The 16552-nt window shown below is 41.6% G+C and overlaps 1 non-coding gene across 1 annotated transcript; it reads right to left on the bottom strand.

The window, feature by feature from the left end:
• Positions 1-11220: 11220 nt before the first annotated feature.
• On the bottom strand, positions 11221-11311 carry Trnay-gua (transfer RNA tyrosine (anticodon GUA)). The gene is given in 2 exon segments: positions 11221-11256; positions 11275-11311. It is a non-coding gene; the product is annotated as a tRNA-Tyr (tRNA).
• Positions 11312-16552: the final 5241 nt, after the last annotated feature.

Raw genomic sequence — 16552 nt, forward strand, 5'->3', positions numbered from 1 at the left:
ATGTTTTTGTATCATATTCCTAGCTACGTGCAAATTGCAAATCTCATACAGTCTGCTAGACCCATAGATTACTTACTGTGTCTTTACGGTGACGACTGCGAAAAATCAAGTGCTTGATTTCTAATTTGCGTCTTGATGCTAATCTCATCTCACTCTTCTTGATTTAGCAGGTTCCAGAAGAAGACCGTAATGGCGCTAGCGTCTTCCAGTATTTGAATTTAGCCAAAGTAGATGATGAAAATACGATACAAATGCCAAAGGACTGCTATTTATTTTCTTTGACAATAGTAATTTGTCGTTGAAGTCAAGTCATTTCAAGTCTCAATATTTGTCCTCTGAAAGATGGTACCCGATTACAGAGTATGACAAGTTTGGAATATTATGTTGTCCCGTCCGCCTCCCCACCCCATCTCCCCGAAGAAACCTTTGTCTAAGATTTCCAAAACAATATTCGATTATTATTATTTACATTTTGTTCGCCACCTCCCCTCTCAAACATAAGAAATGTTTACGATCTCCAAAATTACACTATCACTTCTTCTTCTTCTTCAGTAGCGCTACAGCCCTTGGTGAGCCTTGGCTTCTTGAACGATCTTCCTCCACACTTCTCAGGTATTTGCTGCTCTTTTCCACCCCCAGACTCCCATACTGGTGACATCCATTATTACGTCGTCAATCCACCTTCTTCTAAGTCCCCTTTTCGCCTAGTTGAATAGATCACAGCGTTCATCATTTTCTTTGGAATTCTTTCCTCTGCCATTCTCTCCAAATGTCCTAGCCATCGTATTCGCTGTGATATCACACACTTTACTATCTCCCTACCTTGTATTAACTCTCGTAGTTCAGCACTGTAGCGTATTCTCCAGCCTTCTTCCTCCGTCATTGGCCCATAGATTTTACGTAGTATTTTCCGCACAATGGTTCTTAGTGAATTTACACTGTATTACCCTATTAAAAAATTATATCCATTGTTCACGTCATTACTTGGTCCATCGTTTTAGTATAACTTACAATAAATTATAAATCTGATAAATACATGATCTAAAAAGCACTTGCACAAAAATTTCAGAACTAGATGTGGCGTGTCATTAACAACTGCAATAGCAACAAACTTTCGCAATTTAACACATTCACAATTATACGGTATAAAATCGAAAGTCCACTCGGCACACTCAGTACTTCACTTAGCTCTAAAACTAAAGGCCGGCCGCGGTGGTCTAGCGGTTCTGGCGCTGCAGTCCGGAACCGCAGGACTGCTACGGTCGCAGGTTCGAATCCTGCCTCGGGCATGGGTGTGTGTGATGTCCTTAGGTTAGTTAGATTTAAGTAGTTCTAAGTTCTAGGGGACTTATGACCTAAGATGTTGAGTCCCCATAGTGCTCAGAGCCATTTGAATCATTCTAAAACTAGCACACGTCTGCAGACTACGGCTCTAGGAGTACATAAATGAAGGGAACGCTGTATCTTCATCTTTCTGTCGTCTCCACCTATGTTCGCGAAAGTACTACTTTCTTTTAGTTCTTTTCTTAGAGGAGCATAATTAATCCTCTGCCTTGGCTACCCTCAACTTGCTATGTTTTACCGGTTCCACCTCAAGACTTACGAACCATCTTCGGTTTGTTGTTGGCAACAGGTGTGGTCACACTTTGAGAGGCCGTTTTTCCTTGGCTGGAATGTTTTCTACAGACACTCAGGCCACAAACCACGTGATCTGACCTTCAGGAACGCAACTGAAAAGCACCCTGTGTTAAACGAAGCTTCTAATGTGTTATAATATCTTCCCATTTTCTAGAATTTTATTCTCTTTAAAAATCAGCTACTAAATTTGGAAATTAATATGGCTATCAATATGAACGCTTTTACTAAAATGGGTGTCATACCCTTATGAACACCCCTGCCCCCTTTTGGCCGTGCCTCGATCATTATGGTAGACAGCGGGCATTCAATTACCAGTGTAAGGCTTGCCGGGAACGGCGCTTTTGCATCTGCAGTTCTAGGTTCCAAAATAAAGCTTCTTACACCTTCTTCATTGTACTCTCCCACTGAGTTGCTACCACCCGATGTTAGTTGCGGCCAGAGTGCACCAACTTACTAGCCAAGTAACGCAAATCAGTCGTTTGTCCTAGCCACTCGACTACCAATGTAGTATGAAATGGAGAGCTTTAAGGTATACGAGCACAATTAGTAACCTTTCAACTGTGAGAAATAAAGTCAACAAAAGCGACCAGTTTCCAAAAGAGGACTCTGCGAAAGGAGGCCTTTGCCTCGGGGCCTACGAGATAAACGGGCCCTGCAAAGAACTTGTGACGTCACACTAACAGGCTTGTCCGTCATCCTTCAGAAATGCTCGACTTCGTGCAAGACCCAAGGAAAATCAATATTTAGTTCAAAAGACACCGACTGAAGGTCTTAAATTTGATGTGCTATCGAGAACTTGCATGCATTTAAACGCGCAGTCAAGGGTTGTTAAATGGGTCTGAAATACACTCATGCTCATAAATTAAGGATAATGCTGATAGATGGTGAAACAACGCTCTGGTGGGTGGTTTGCAGGGTATGACCATGCGGTGCATTTGACCTGCGGTCGTCGCAGGGCGGCGCTGGCAGTAGTCCATATACACAGATGTGTGTTGGTGCTTGTCAGAGTACGGTGCAGCGAGTAAGTGTGCAGACGTTTTCAGACGTGCTAATGGTGACTGTATGTTGAAAATGGCTCAAAGAACACATATTGATGACGTTATGGAGGGGTAGAATACTGGGGCGACCGGAGGCTGGTCAAACACAGCAGGTCGTAGTACGGTCCCTCCATGTGCCACAAAATGTGATCTCACGATTATGGCAACGATTCCAGCAGACAGGAAACGTGTGCAGGCTCTACAGTACAGGACGTCCACCGTGTACAACACCACAAGAAGACTGATATCTTAGCATCAGTGCCCGCAGACGGCCACAGAGTACTGCAGGTAGCCTTGCTCGGGACCTTACCGCAGCCACTGGAACAGTTGTCTCCAGACACGCAGTCTACAAACGACTGAACTGACATGGTTTATTCGCCCGGAGACCTGCAAGCTGCATTCCACTGTCCCCTGGTCACAGGAGAGCCCGTAAATCCTGGTGTCAAGAACACAGTACATTGTCATTGGAACAGTGGTCCCAGGTTATGTTCACGGACGAGTCCAGGTATAGTCTTAACAGTGATTCTTGCCGGTTTTTCATCTGACGTGAACTAGGACCCAGATACCAACCCCTTAATGTTCTTGAAAGTGACAAGTATGGAGGTGGTGGTTTAATGGTGTGGGGTGGGATTATGACTGGTACACGTACACCCCTGCATGTCTTTGACAGAGGAACTGTAACAGGTCAGGTGTATCAGAACATTATCTTACACCAGTATGTCCGCGTTTCAGGAGTGCAGTGGGTCCTACCTACCTCCCACCGAATTGCCATCCTGGAGGAGTACCTTGAAACAGAAGATATCAGGCGAATGGAGTGGCCTCCCTGATCTCCAGGCCTAAACGCCATAGAGCACGTCTGGGATGCTCTCGGTCGGTGTATCGCTGCACATCTTCACACCCCTACGGCACTTCATGAGCTCCGACAGGCACTGGTGCAAGAATGGGAGCCTATACCCCAGCAGCTGCTCCACCATCATTTTCAATGCTCTCCTTATTTGCATCTTCTCAGATCCTAAGAACTGCGAAACTGACAAAAAATAACATGCAAAGAACCTAGTGTAAAGCTATTCCTGAAACTTACCCAGTAACAAATACACTCCTGGAAATTGAAATAAGAACACCGTGAATTCATTGTCCCAGGAAGGGGAAACTTTATTGACACATTCCTGGGGTCAGATACATCACATGATCACACTGACAGAACCACAGGCACATAGACACAGCCAACAGAGCATGCACAATGTCGGCACTAGTACAGTGTATATCCAACTTTCGCAGCAATGCAGGCTGCTATTCTCCCATGGAGACGATCGTAGAGATGCTGGATGTAGTCCTGTGGAACGGCTTGCCATGCCATTTCCACCTGGCGCCTCAGTTGGACCAGCGTCCGTGCTGGACGTGCAGACCGCGTGAGACGACGCTTCATCCAGTCCCAAACATGCTCAATGGGGGACAGATCCGGAGATCTTGCTGGCCAGGGTAGTTGACGTACACCTTCTAGAGCACGTTGGGTGGCACGGGATACATGCGGACGTGCATTGTCCTGTTGGAACAGCAAGTTCCCTTGCCGGTCTAGGAATGGTAGAACGATGGGTTCGATGACGGTTTGGATGTACCGTGCACTATTCAGTGTCCCCTCGACGATCACCAGTGGTGTACGGCCAGTGTAGGAGATCGCTCCCCACACCATGATGCCGGGTGTTGGCCCTGTGTGCCTCGGTCGTATGCAGTCCTGATTGTGGCGCTCACCTGCACGGCGCCAAACACGCATACGACCATCATTGGCACCAAGGCAGAAGCGACTCTCATCGCTGAAGACGACACGTCTCCATTCGTCCATCCATTCACGCCTGTCGCGACACCACTGGAGGCGAGCTGCACGATGTTGGGGCGTGAGCGGAAGACGGCCTAACGGTGTGCGGGACCGTAGCCCAGCTTCATGGAGACGGTTGCGAATGGTCCTCGCCGATACCCCAGGAGCAACAGTGTACCTAATTTGCTGGGAAGTGGCGGTGCGGTCCCCTACGGCACTGCGTAGGATCCTACGGTCTTGGCGTGCATCCGTGCGTCGCTGCGGTCCGGTCCCAGGTCGACGGGCACGTGCACCTTCCGCCGACCACTGGCGACAACATCGATGTACTGTGGAGACCTCACGCCCCACGTGTTGAGCAATTCGGCGGTACGTCCACCCGGCCTCCCGCATGCCCACTATACGCCCTCGCTCAAAGTCCGTCAACTGCACATACGGTTCACGTCCGCGCTGTCGCGGCATGCTACCAGTGTTAAAGACTGCGATGGAGCTCCGTATGCCACGGCAAACTGGCTGACACTGACGGCGGCGGTGCGCAAATGCTGCGCAGCTAGCGCCATTCGACGTCCAAGACCGCGGTTCCTGGTGTGTCCGCTGTGCCGTGCGTGTGATCATTGCTTGTACAGCCCTCTCGCAGTGTCCGGAGCAAGTATGGTGGGTCTGACACACCGGTGTCAATGTGTTCTTTTTTCCATTTCCAGGAGTGTATTTGCGGCATACCGAAATGCTGAAAACACATACAATGAGTGACTACTGTTGGTCGCAGGTAGCAAACAATAAAATGCGTTAAGTGTAAGTTTTCTAATATGTTCAGAGGAAACTAATCTTTTTGCATTGCATTAGGAAGTTGACACCATTTCTCAAGTAACTAGGGGGTTGAGGGTAGTTTGAGCTCTTGAAGTTTTCCATTTTTGTTTTCTTCATTGGTCTTAATCTTTAAAATTTTCCCTTTGCAACAGTATATGACACATATATATTATTGCTTTATTTCTTATTTATTCATTCATTTAACCCTAGGATGCATCGTGCTCAAAACACACATGAATGCATATTCAGGGCCTCCAAGGCCCTGCCCTAATTTAAAATTTTCCTCTTTTCATATAATCATTCTTTGGAGTTAAATTTATTTCTGTCAAATTTATTGTCATATTTAAAGATTCCTAAGATACAGTAACAGGATCTGGTGGGCCTGATTAAGATTTTATTAATTTTTTAAAAAAACACTAAGAGTGAATTTCTATTAGTTACATCCATTTACATACAACCTATACAAATAATTTTATTAATTCACTTATAAGTTGCAGTTTACATTTTATAACATTTACTACAACCAATTTCTTCAATTAAAACATACTCATTATTCACAATATTATGTATATAGGCAATATTTTGACAAAAAGTTATTATTCATTGTTCACATAAAATTGCATTTTTCTTAGTTTTCAACACGTGACAAACAACAAGCAGAAAGAACGCCACTATGTTCCTTACAAATGTTGTTTTTACACTTAGTGCATGTCATAGCAGTTTTCCTGTGTTTATTAGATGGACAATAATTGCATCTTCTTCTTTTTCCTGAAACAGGTAGTTGGTTCGGCAATATGACATCTTTTTGAACACCACATCTTTGCATGGCATCAACGATTTTCTTTGGAAGATTAGGGATCTGAATACGAAGTTCCATTAGTGGTCTTACCATTTCCTCTGCTAAATCTCTTAGAAAAAAACGCCTTTTATCACTTCTTCCACTATAGTATATCAGATGTTGGGCGGAAAATAAAATTTCACTGTTCATTGCTGCGACTTCCATCATATTCATCCATAATGCAAATGGCCATCTTCTTGTTTGTCTCTTGCAAGTGTAATAACGAATTTTCTGGTCCATTTGATCTACTCCACCCTTCGTAGAGTTATAGAACTTTATTATATCTGGTTTCTTTTCTGTATGAGTTTCATCAATGTTTCTGTTGTGATGCATTGTGCTAATGGGAACTACAGACTTTTTCTTTTTGGGAACAAAACTCACCACTATAATGTCACCTCTAAATGCAAACAAAGAGGAATGAATCGCTCTTGAGCCAGATGGTTTCATCTCACTAGGAATTTCTGGTTTATTTTGTTTGATTGTTCCCATCAATGTAATTTGCTTCTGAAGCATCTCTTCTGCCAGCTGCACACTAGTAAAGAAGTTGTCAACAGTAATATTTTTTGATGATCCTTCAACGCTTTTAGCAAGACCTCTCACCACATTCAATTCGAGATTTTTCTGAATAGGTTCATGGGGCTTCCTTCCCATGTAAACAATTCCATCTAAAGCATATGCAGATGTAGCATCACATAACCAAAATATTTTTATGCCATACTTGGTTTAGAGGGCATATACTGGGTGAAGCTGCATCTTCCACGGAACGGAACTAGCTGTTCGTCAACTGTGAGCAAATCATTGGGAATCATTCTATTTCTACACTTGTCAAGAAATAGTTCCCATATATAGCGAACAGCTGCAAGTTTGTCATAGATCGAGCTTCACGGGTACGCCTGTCATCAAATCTAATCATTCTCCTTATACCCTCGAATCTATTTACTGACATGGTGGCCTTATATGTAGGATTTGCCTTTTCATCCAAGAATAATTCTCTAATAGGGACATCCCAACTCTTCTCAACACCAGAAAGCAGTAAAAGACCAAGAAAATCCTCCATTTCAGGAAGCGATACGTTTTTCCACGTTTTGCCACGTAAAGCAGCCACTCTTCTGCAGTTGATGATTTCCTCTAGTATTTCCTTGGAGATGAAATAGTCCCAGGCATCCTTAGGTTTACAGGTTTTCAAACAACAGGCTGGACCAAGTGCCTTCTTTACGATATTACGGACAGGCGTACGAAAAGTTGCAGGAGGATCTAATTTCCAAATCGTTCCATTCCGATTAATGTATGTGTGGTCTTCTATACGTAATATTATCGTAAGGACTGTCATCTGCCTCAATATTCACATCTGCAGGTTCATTGGCTGATTCTTCACTACTTGCATCTTCAAAAATATTTCCTTCCTCGCAAGAATCATCTTCTTCAAACCACTGAGCCACAACACTTTTAAAATTAGCTGCATTTGCACGTACTGACTATCTTGCTTTGCGTGTCAAAGCCATAGCAAAAGGCATGTCTCTCGAACAGCAGCTTGTGCAGCACTAAACGAGTCATACTCGTAACAACATGGGCCTTGCAGCAACAAACAAACTACAGAAACGATCAGGCTGACAAGAGCAGCACAGGATAACAATACTATGCAATAATAAAACATTTGATAGCAAAAAGGTCAATAATACACCGACATCGCCAATATGTGAAAGTAGTGTGTATTATTTTTTAGTTATACTATTACTACTACAGTTACTGCTGCTGTTGGCACTCCTGTTGCTGTAAATACCACTACAGTTACTGTTGAATTAATAACTGCTCCCAAAAAAATGTTGAAGACAATATAGGCTGATGAACATTTATAAATGTGTGAGGGCTTCTGAAACCCTGCTTATGCATTCACGGTGTATGGGTAAACGTATTGAATTATACAAAAAACTTAAAAAGGTATCTCGTTCAGACTTGATAGGAGGAATGTCACAGTGTTACAGAAAGAGTACTGGAAAGCAGTTTGAAATCAAACAAAAATTACAGATACTTTTTTAAAATTGAAGACATACAAGGTGTAAGTTGGCTGTTAAGGTTTTTATATTGGTAACGCCACGTAGCGCTCTGTATGAAAATCACTGGCTGTGCTGTGTGCAGTCTGTGGCTGATTTGCATTGTTGTTGGCTATTGTGGTGTTGGGCAGTTGGCTGTTAACAGCGCGTAGCGTTGCGCAGTTGGAGGTGAGCCGCCAGCAGTGGTGGATGTGGGGAGAGAGATGGCGGAGTTTTGAGAGCGGATGATCTGGACGTGTGTCCATCAGAGACGGTAAATTTGTAAGACTGGATGTCATGAATTGATATATATTATGACTTTTGAACACTATTAATGTAAATACATTGTTCTCTATCAAAATCTTTCATTTGCTAACAATGCCTGTCAGTAGTTAGTGCCTTCAGTTGTTAGAATCTTTTATTTAGCTGGCAGTAGTGGCGCTCGCTGAATTGCAGTAGTTTGAGTAACTAAGATTTTTGTGAGGTAAGTGATTCATGAAAGGTATAGGTTATTGTTAACAGGACCATTCTTTTGTAGGGATTTTTGAAAGTCAGATTGCGTTCTGCTAAAAATATTGTGTGTCAGTTTAAGCACAGTCATTTATAAATTTTTCTAAGCGGACGTTCCAAAGGGCCTCGGAGGAACTGCATATGCATCCTAGGGTTAAATAAAACACTGCGTGGTTGTGACTATGTACACTTGACAGTTCACAGACAGAAATTTTATTTTGTGTGTCACCCGCATCCAAGGGCAATTGTTTAGGGATTGGGGATCCAAAAGCCTTCAGGGGAATTGAGAAAGAGAAGGCAAGGGAGAAAATGTAACAGTCACTAAACTGGAGTGCATAGGTCACATACAAAAGTGAATATGACGCAGTGAGAACTGAAAACTGCATACATGGGCAAGATACCATGGGGTTAGATGTAAGAATAGACTCTTAGACTTTGTCGCAGATAAAAAGCATAATTATTATTGCATGGTATGCGCTCAACATTTTATTAGTGGAGCAGACATGAGAAAAGCTGTAAGTGCAGTTTTGTTCCATCTCTCTTGAACGGACGATACGCCCATTCATAACCTACGACCTCCAGAAAGTGATGCATGGTGCAAATTCCACAGAACAGATCAAAATGGTGGGAAATTTATTCACAAACCAGCTATACCTAATATCGTAGTAGAGGTCTTGAAGAGAACTTTTAAACATTTGTCAGATGTAAGACTATTGAAGAAGTGTCTTCATGGCCTCACTCAGAACCCTAACAAATCCATCAACAGCATAATCTGTGCCAGAAGTAGCAAACAGTGTTTGTGTCAACTATTAGACTCTATTTTGGTGTCTTTGCTGCAGTGGTAACGTTTTCAATGAAAGAAATGTTGCAGTGCATAAAGTCCTGAAAAAACTGCTACAATCTGTTGGTTGTTTCACAGTAGAACAACTGTTAAAATTAGCTAAAGATAGACATAGACCATTAGAGAGAGCTGTTAGAAACCTTGAAACAAGGGGAAGATAGGGCAGATGAGAAGGGAAAATAAAATTGCAAGATGAAATGCAAGAGGGGAAGATAGGGCAGATGGGTAGGGAAAAGAAAATTGCAAGATGAAATGCAAGAGGCAGCTGACAGCTCACTATATGGAGCAAGGATCCACTGACAACTTGAATGACCTTTTTCAGTAAACTGTATTTTTTAAGATGAAAGTGTACGTTTTCCCAGTTCCTATTTGCTACAATTCGTTCAAAATTACAGGCTGTACACATTGGCGTTGTGGGTATATTTTAAAAAAGAGATTTTCTAATTTTGTAAATCTGAAAGACGTTAGGGTCTCACATACCTAAAAAGAGTAGACAGATTTTTATGTCCACTTTTCACAAAATAACCATTACCTCTACGCTAATTAATACTTTCTCAATCCCTATGTTAAAGTGGTCAGAGATGGGTAACCTACAGAATTTATTATTCAGAATAGTTTCTGAGAAAAAGGAACTTTATATGAACAGTTCGTAGTAATAGATGGAAAGTCATCGAGTAATACAGAGGTAATATCGGGCCTTCCCCAAGGAAGTGTTACAGGCCCTCTGTTGTTCCTGCTCTATATTAACGACATAGGAGACAATCTGATAAGCCCTCTTAAATATTTGCAGATGATGCTGTCATTTACCAAGTCATCAGATGGTCAAAACGAATTGCAAAATTATTTAGATAAGATATCTGTATGGTGCGAAAAGTGGCAATTTACCCTGAATAAAGAAAAGTGTGAAATTATTCACATGAGTACTAAAAGAAATCCGCTAAATCTCGAATACGCGATAAGTCACACAAATCTGAAGGCTGTAAATTCAACTAAATACTTAGGGATTACAATTTCAAATAACGATCACATGGTTAATGTTGTGGGTAGAGTAAACCAAAGACTGTGATTCACTGGCGGAACACTTAGAAGGTGCAAAAGATCTACTAAAGAGACTGCTTACACTAAACTTGTCCGCCCTACTCTGGAGTATTGCAGTACGGTGTGGGATCCCCATCAGGTGGAACTGACGGATGAAATCAAAAAGTTCAGAGAAAGATGGCTCGTCTTGTATTATCACGAAATAGGGGAGATAGTTCCAGAGACATTTACGTGAATTGGAGTGGCAATCCATAAAACAAAGGTCTTTTTCATTACGACGGCATCTTCTAATCAAATTTCAATCACCAGTTTTCTCCTCCAATTGCGAAAACATACTGTTGTCACACACCTACATAGGGAGTAATGATCATCGCGATAAAATAAGAGAAATCAGGGCTCGCACAGAAAAATTAGAGCTTGTTTTTCCCGCGAGCCGTTCGAGAGTGGAACGGTAGAGACACAGTTTGAAGGAGGTTCATTGAACTCTCCGCCAGACACTTAATTGTGAATAGCAGAGTAATCACGTAGATGTAGAACACACACATAGAACAGCTACCATATGCTGATTCTGTCTTAGTCATACCTTTGTGTTAAAAATATCACAACAGTTTGTGGGATTGAAGTGTAGCTTATTTTGTTAAGAGAATCAAAGTCATGAATGTTTAAAATTTTCCTTCGGGCCGGATTTGAACCAGCGACCTATGGATATCTGCTATTAAGCTCCTCTACAGTCCACCGCTCTACCAACTGAGCTACCGAAGGAATGTGCACCTTTCGCCAGGCCTTGCACCAGATACGCGAAAGTGCCGCCAAGCGCAGACTGGCGGTCAGCGGTAACGCTAAGTCATCTCCCATTCGCGCGACGCCTACGAAGCTCTTTTACGTCGGCCACACCATTCGCGTTGGCAGCGTCATTCAGATAGATAACGTGCTACTGATCATTCGTTACACAGTCTGTCATCACATCTCGGCGCTTGTAATTGGAAGCCGTCATATGCCAATTTTCAAATAGCCCTATCAGAGGAGGAAATATACCTTCTTTTTCAAGTGGCGTTGGCCAGAAAGTTAACTCTTCCGTCATCTAGTGTGTCCGTTTATAACTTTCCCACATTGTCCGGCATACGCAAAGTTTGACCATGATTATATGAATCCAACTGGTAGGAAAGGCGTAGATTCCGAAGAAACCTGGCCGAAATGATGTGTGGAAAAACGTACAACTAAAACGCAACAAGTGACCTGACAACGAACGACAGCAGATACATGTAATTACAAAGATTATTTTTGAATAGTTAGCCGAATTTGTCATTAATAAGAAACTGCAGTTTAATGAAATTTCAATTATATAATGAAATAACATGGTCGCCATCCTAAAGTGGAAATTTATTTCTGAAACCACTGGTTATAATAGGATTTATGTTTAGGTAATGATCACTAACACGTATATGGGCGACGTCGGTCATTACTTCATTGATTAATTGAGAGGGGTTATGGGACAAGCGGCAAGGTCATCAGTCTCGCAATTCCGGGATTTGTCACAGAAGAAAGAGGGTCCGCTAAAAGTGTTCGGATCCAGTCAGGGGAGTCAAATTATAAAATAATATACATTAAAAACACACACAAAAAAGGCATAAAAGCTGAGACCAAATCTAAAAATTAGGAAAGGGGCGGTCATGGGGTCACAGACCGAGAAGACTGAAAAGAGGTCCCAACAACAACCAACCTGCCTCTGATCCAAGACTAAAGTGAAACCTTATACCTGGAAATAAAAACCACTTTCACGGAAGAAACTGAGGACCACTTCAACCGTCCATAAATCGTCTGCAAATATTAAATATAATGAATCACATCACCGCAAGCTGCTCAGCACAATCCTTAATGACTGTAGAGGCGTCGGACTTGACCTGTATAGTTAGACATTATTTTTGTCATAGTATAATTCAGACCTACCACCAGGCTTGCTCTGTTAAGTTATTGCATCAGTTGAAATTCATCTCGATTCGTCGCAAACAGAAATAAAATCTATCTACAGAAAGAAGGCTTAGCTATGGGTAACTGCACGTCAAGTTTCCTAGCTGACATTTTCATCAACAACTTAGAGAATAAGTTCTTCAAAGGAGAAAATAAACTTGTTCCAAAAATTGTGTATTACAAGAGATATTTAGATGACACACTACTCTTATTTGATGGCACTAAAGATGGACTTGAAGAACTCCTCACAGCATTCGACTCACTCCACAACAAAATAAAGTTCACAATAGAACATGAAACAAATCAATCCATAAATTTCTTAGACCTCACAATTGTGAATGAACAACAAGAACATAACCTGTACATTTGCCGTAAACCAACCTACACTGACATCACAATACATGAACCTTCATACCACCCGAACACACATAAGTATGCTGCATTTAGATCAATGTTGAACAGGGCACATACATTACCTTTAAAACCCAAAGCACTAACACAAGAAATAGATACTATCAAAACAATTGCAGTAAATAATAGTTACTCTGTAAAATCAATTGATAAACTATCTAGAAAAATTCAGACCAGCATGACTCACAAAAACACTGAAAAGAAAACTACCGACACAAAACAAATCTTCACAAGCATTCCATACTTAGGCACAGTATCACAAAAAATAGCTTATTTATTAAAAAAAAACAATATTAAAATATCTTTCTCCACAAACAGCAAACTTGGATACCACTTATCTCACACAGTGAACACAAACAAGCCAATAACACAACATAGTTGAATATATAAATTACAATGTAACAGTTGCCCTGCATTTTACATAGGAAAAACTGCAAGAACCTTCCACACACGGTATAAAGAACACACCGACGCCTTTCGACTAAACCATTTTGAAAAATCTACAATAGCTAACCACATGTATATTAATAAACACAGACTTGACGACATCCACAACAGCCTAACTGTACTTCAAACAGAACCCAACAGTAAAAAACTTAATCTACTAGAACAGTTAGAAATAATGCTACACAAAGAAAAATATTCCGAAAACTTGTTGAATGAACAAACAGAGTTTAACAACCACAATTTTTTCTACACCTTTAAAAGTTTATTTTTTCCTAAGGAATCAAATCTATAATAGTACAAACAGCTGACAACCTACAACATAGTGCCAAATAATTATTTTAATAATACCTGTGTACTAGTAATACTATACAATATTATCTTCTGTGAAACAAGAAAATCGATTATATTTAGAAGTAGATCATCTGTATGAACGAGAATCTTTGGCATGTTTACGTTCTGCTCATACAATGTACGAAAAAGTGTGTGACTATGTATATATCCCAGTATGTACTGCAAAATTAAATATGAGTATTGTGTATACCAACTACACAACAGAAGCTGACACCATACAATGCTAAACTGTTAGTTAGTTTCATATTATTAACGCTGTTAAACTTATATCCACAATATACCATGTCGTAACACAAAAATGTAATATCAACAGGCTAACAACTAAAAAGCCTGATGTAAATCACTAAAAAGCACCTGAAGCTGAGCCTCCAGGGCTCGAAATGCGTAGTGCAGTAAATAAATGCAACTTGTGACTGAAGGCGGTTTGTTCTTCATTTTACGAAAGTAAAACAGTCGCGGACGAAACACTGAAAAACAATGGATAAAATTAAGAAAATTATGATCCTAAGGCGAAGAATCAGATACTTTTCGTTAATAAGGATTCATTTACTTCCAGTTTAAGAATATTAATATTTTTCTATGGCTACTTTCAATTTCCCATTACCGTGATGAAATCTAACAAAAGCTCAAGCAATAACGTGTATATTCTTCAGTATACTGACATATGCTGAATCCAATGCCTTGTTTCGTAAGTCCTGTTAACGAAGATTTTGTTCAAATTAAGTCGAAAGCTTTCTCAGAATCTGTGAATCACAGGATAAGTGGTAATTTCGACTCATTGCTCCTTTCCGTAGTTTAATTCATAAATTGTAAATGATTCAACGTTCTACATCCACTTGTAATACAAATTTGACTCTTCTGCTTAAATAAATTTCAATGTTTTTGCCTTATAATAGTGAATGTTTTACACATTACAGCTATTACAATTACAGCGAAGATAGTTGATTATGTATTACTTTTTCTAGTACAGTAATTACTTCGAATGTAATTCTGAAATTTTCGGGATCATAACTCGCTTTATACCCCAAATAGTTTTCATGTGCTCTTTTGGCATTACTCCTGGAATTACATTATTTTCATTATTAGCTATTTTTGATTGTGGTTCAGTAGATGAACATCACAAACATAATGTTCGAATGCTTGTATTATTTTGTTTATTGTTAACTAGCTGTTACCCGTGGCTGCGCTCGCTCGTCAACAGTTTAGTGTTGACGAGTAAGTGTATTCTTCAACTTTGCCTGACCTTCCATTGTCCCCACCCGGAGATCCGATTGGGGGACTATTACTCCGGATTTATGTTTAACAGAAGATTCTGGCATGGTGCGCTACTGATTCTTGGGATATCTTGAGTGATCTTTAATGGAGTGGTTTCCCGTTGCCTTCTCCATCCTATGCCGTTGACTGTGAAGTTCTTCCGCCTTTAGGAGCAATTTCTCACTCCAAGGACAAGAGAGTGCCCTGCCTCTATCCGCTCATCCGCTCTCTTTGAGACCGTTGGCACTTGATAGGGGGCGTTTCCTTATCCCGGGAAACACTCGGTCGTCAGAGCCTCGTTAGCAATAACAGGGTGTACCGTGCAGCAATCCTTAGCTGCAACTCGGGTAGGTGAGGTTGACATTTGTACAGGAGAGGCTGTTAGAGTCGCTTCACTGTACCTTACACCCCCAACGAGTAAGTAAGCCACTGTAAATGCAATAACCTCAGCTCCCCTCACGTGGGGGCACGTGACACTGTTGGTGGTGGTGATCCACTCGTCGGGTGGGAACGTTAAGCTCGACGTCTCCTTTAGTGCTGGCACCGACTCTCACCTTCTCCCTCCTCTGATAACGCAAACATAACTCCACACTACAAATGGTTCAAATGGCTCTGACCATTATGGGACTTAACATTTGAGGTCATGAGTCCCCTAGAACTTAGAACTACTTAAATCTAACTAACCTAAGGACATCACACACATACATGCCCGAGGCAGGATAAGAACCTGCGACCGTAGCGGTGGCGCGTTTCCAGACTGAAGCGTCTAGAACCGCTCTGCCACACCGGCCGGCATCACACTACACACACCGATTACAGTCTTCTGCACGTATCACATACACTCAACATACGAATCACATAACAAAAGGTGCCAGTGTGCACGAAGTATAGGAAAATGCTTTCCAATTAGTCGGCTGAACCTCCATCCACATCTGCCAGCCAACCACGCCATACGACTTTACTTTTTTAGCATACGGTGTCGCTAGGAGACAAACTACAGAAATTTATGTGAATTGGTGTCATTTAGAAAGACAAAGTGTAGATGAAAATGAGACAATACGATTTAATGCTCTCGCGTTAGGCTTGCATTTTTAAGATGGGTATTCTCATAGTTCCTCAGAGATTCTAATGTGGGCTTTTGTTTCATGTCCAAACTATGCCGAAAGCGATGCGATGTCAACTATCAATCTCCTTCCTCATTTAACGTTTGAGCAGACAGGAGAAAAATGCTAGTTTTGTCGGATAATGCTGCAGTTTGCAGTTAAGTTAGCTTTATCATTACTGTGTGATGCCAACTTGCTTCTCTTCTCTGCTTCTGAAGTCAATTTACTTGCTGAAGTCCAACAATTTCGAATGCGCCACGCAGCTATGAAAGTAGGCAGCCTTGGCTGAAAGCTGCCAGACTTGCAGCACGTGAGCCCCTCCTGTACACGTGTGCGGCACAGCTGCGGATTGCCTCACGAGAGGCGGCCAGAGTGGAACACTGGAGCCGCAGAGCTCGCGCCGCGTTCTGCGCGCAGCTGGACCGCCTCGCTGCGCCTCACGCAAGAAAAGGCTCTTTATCTCACGAGC

This window comes from Schistocerca serialis, chromosome 2, assembly GCF_023864345.2.
Source record: "Schistocerca serialis cubense isolate TAMUIC-IGC-003099 chromosome 2, iqSchSeri2.2, whole genome shotgun sequence".
Classification (NCBI taxonomy): domain Eukaryota; kingdom Metazoa; phylum Arthropoda; class Insecta; order Orthoptera; family Acrididae; genus Schistocerca; species Schistocerca serialis.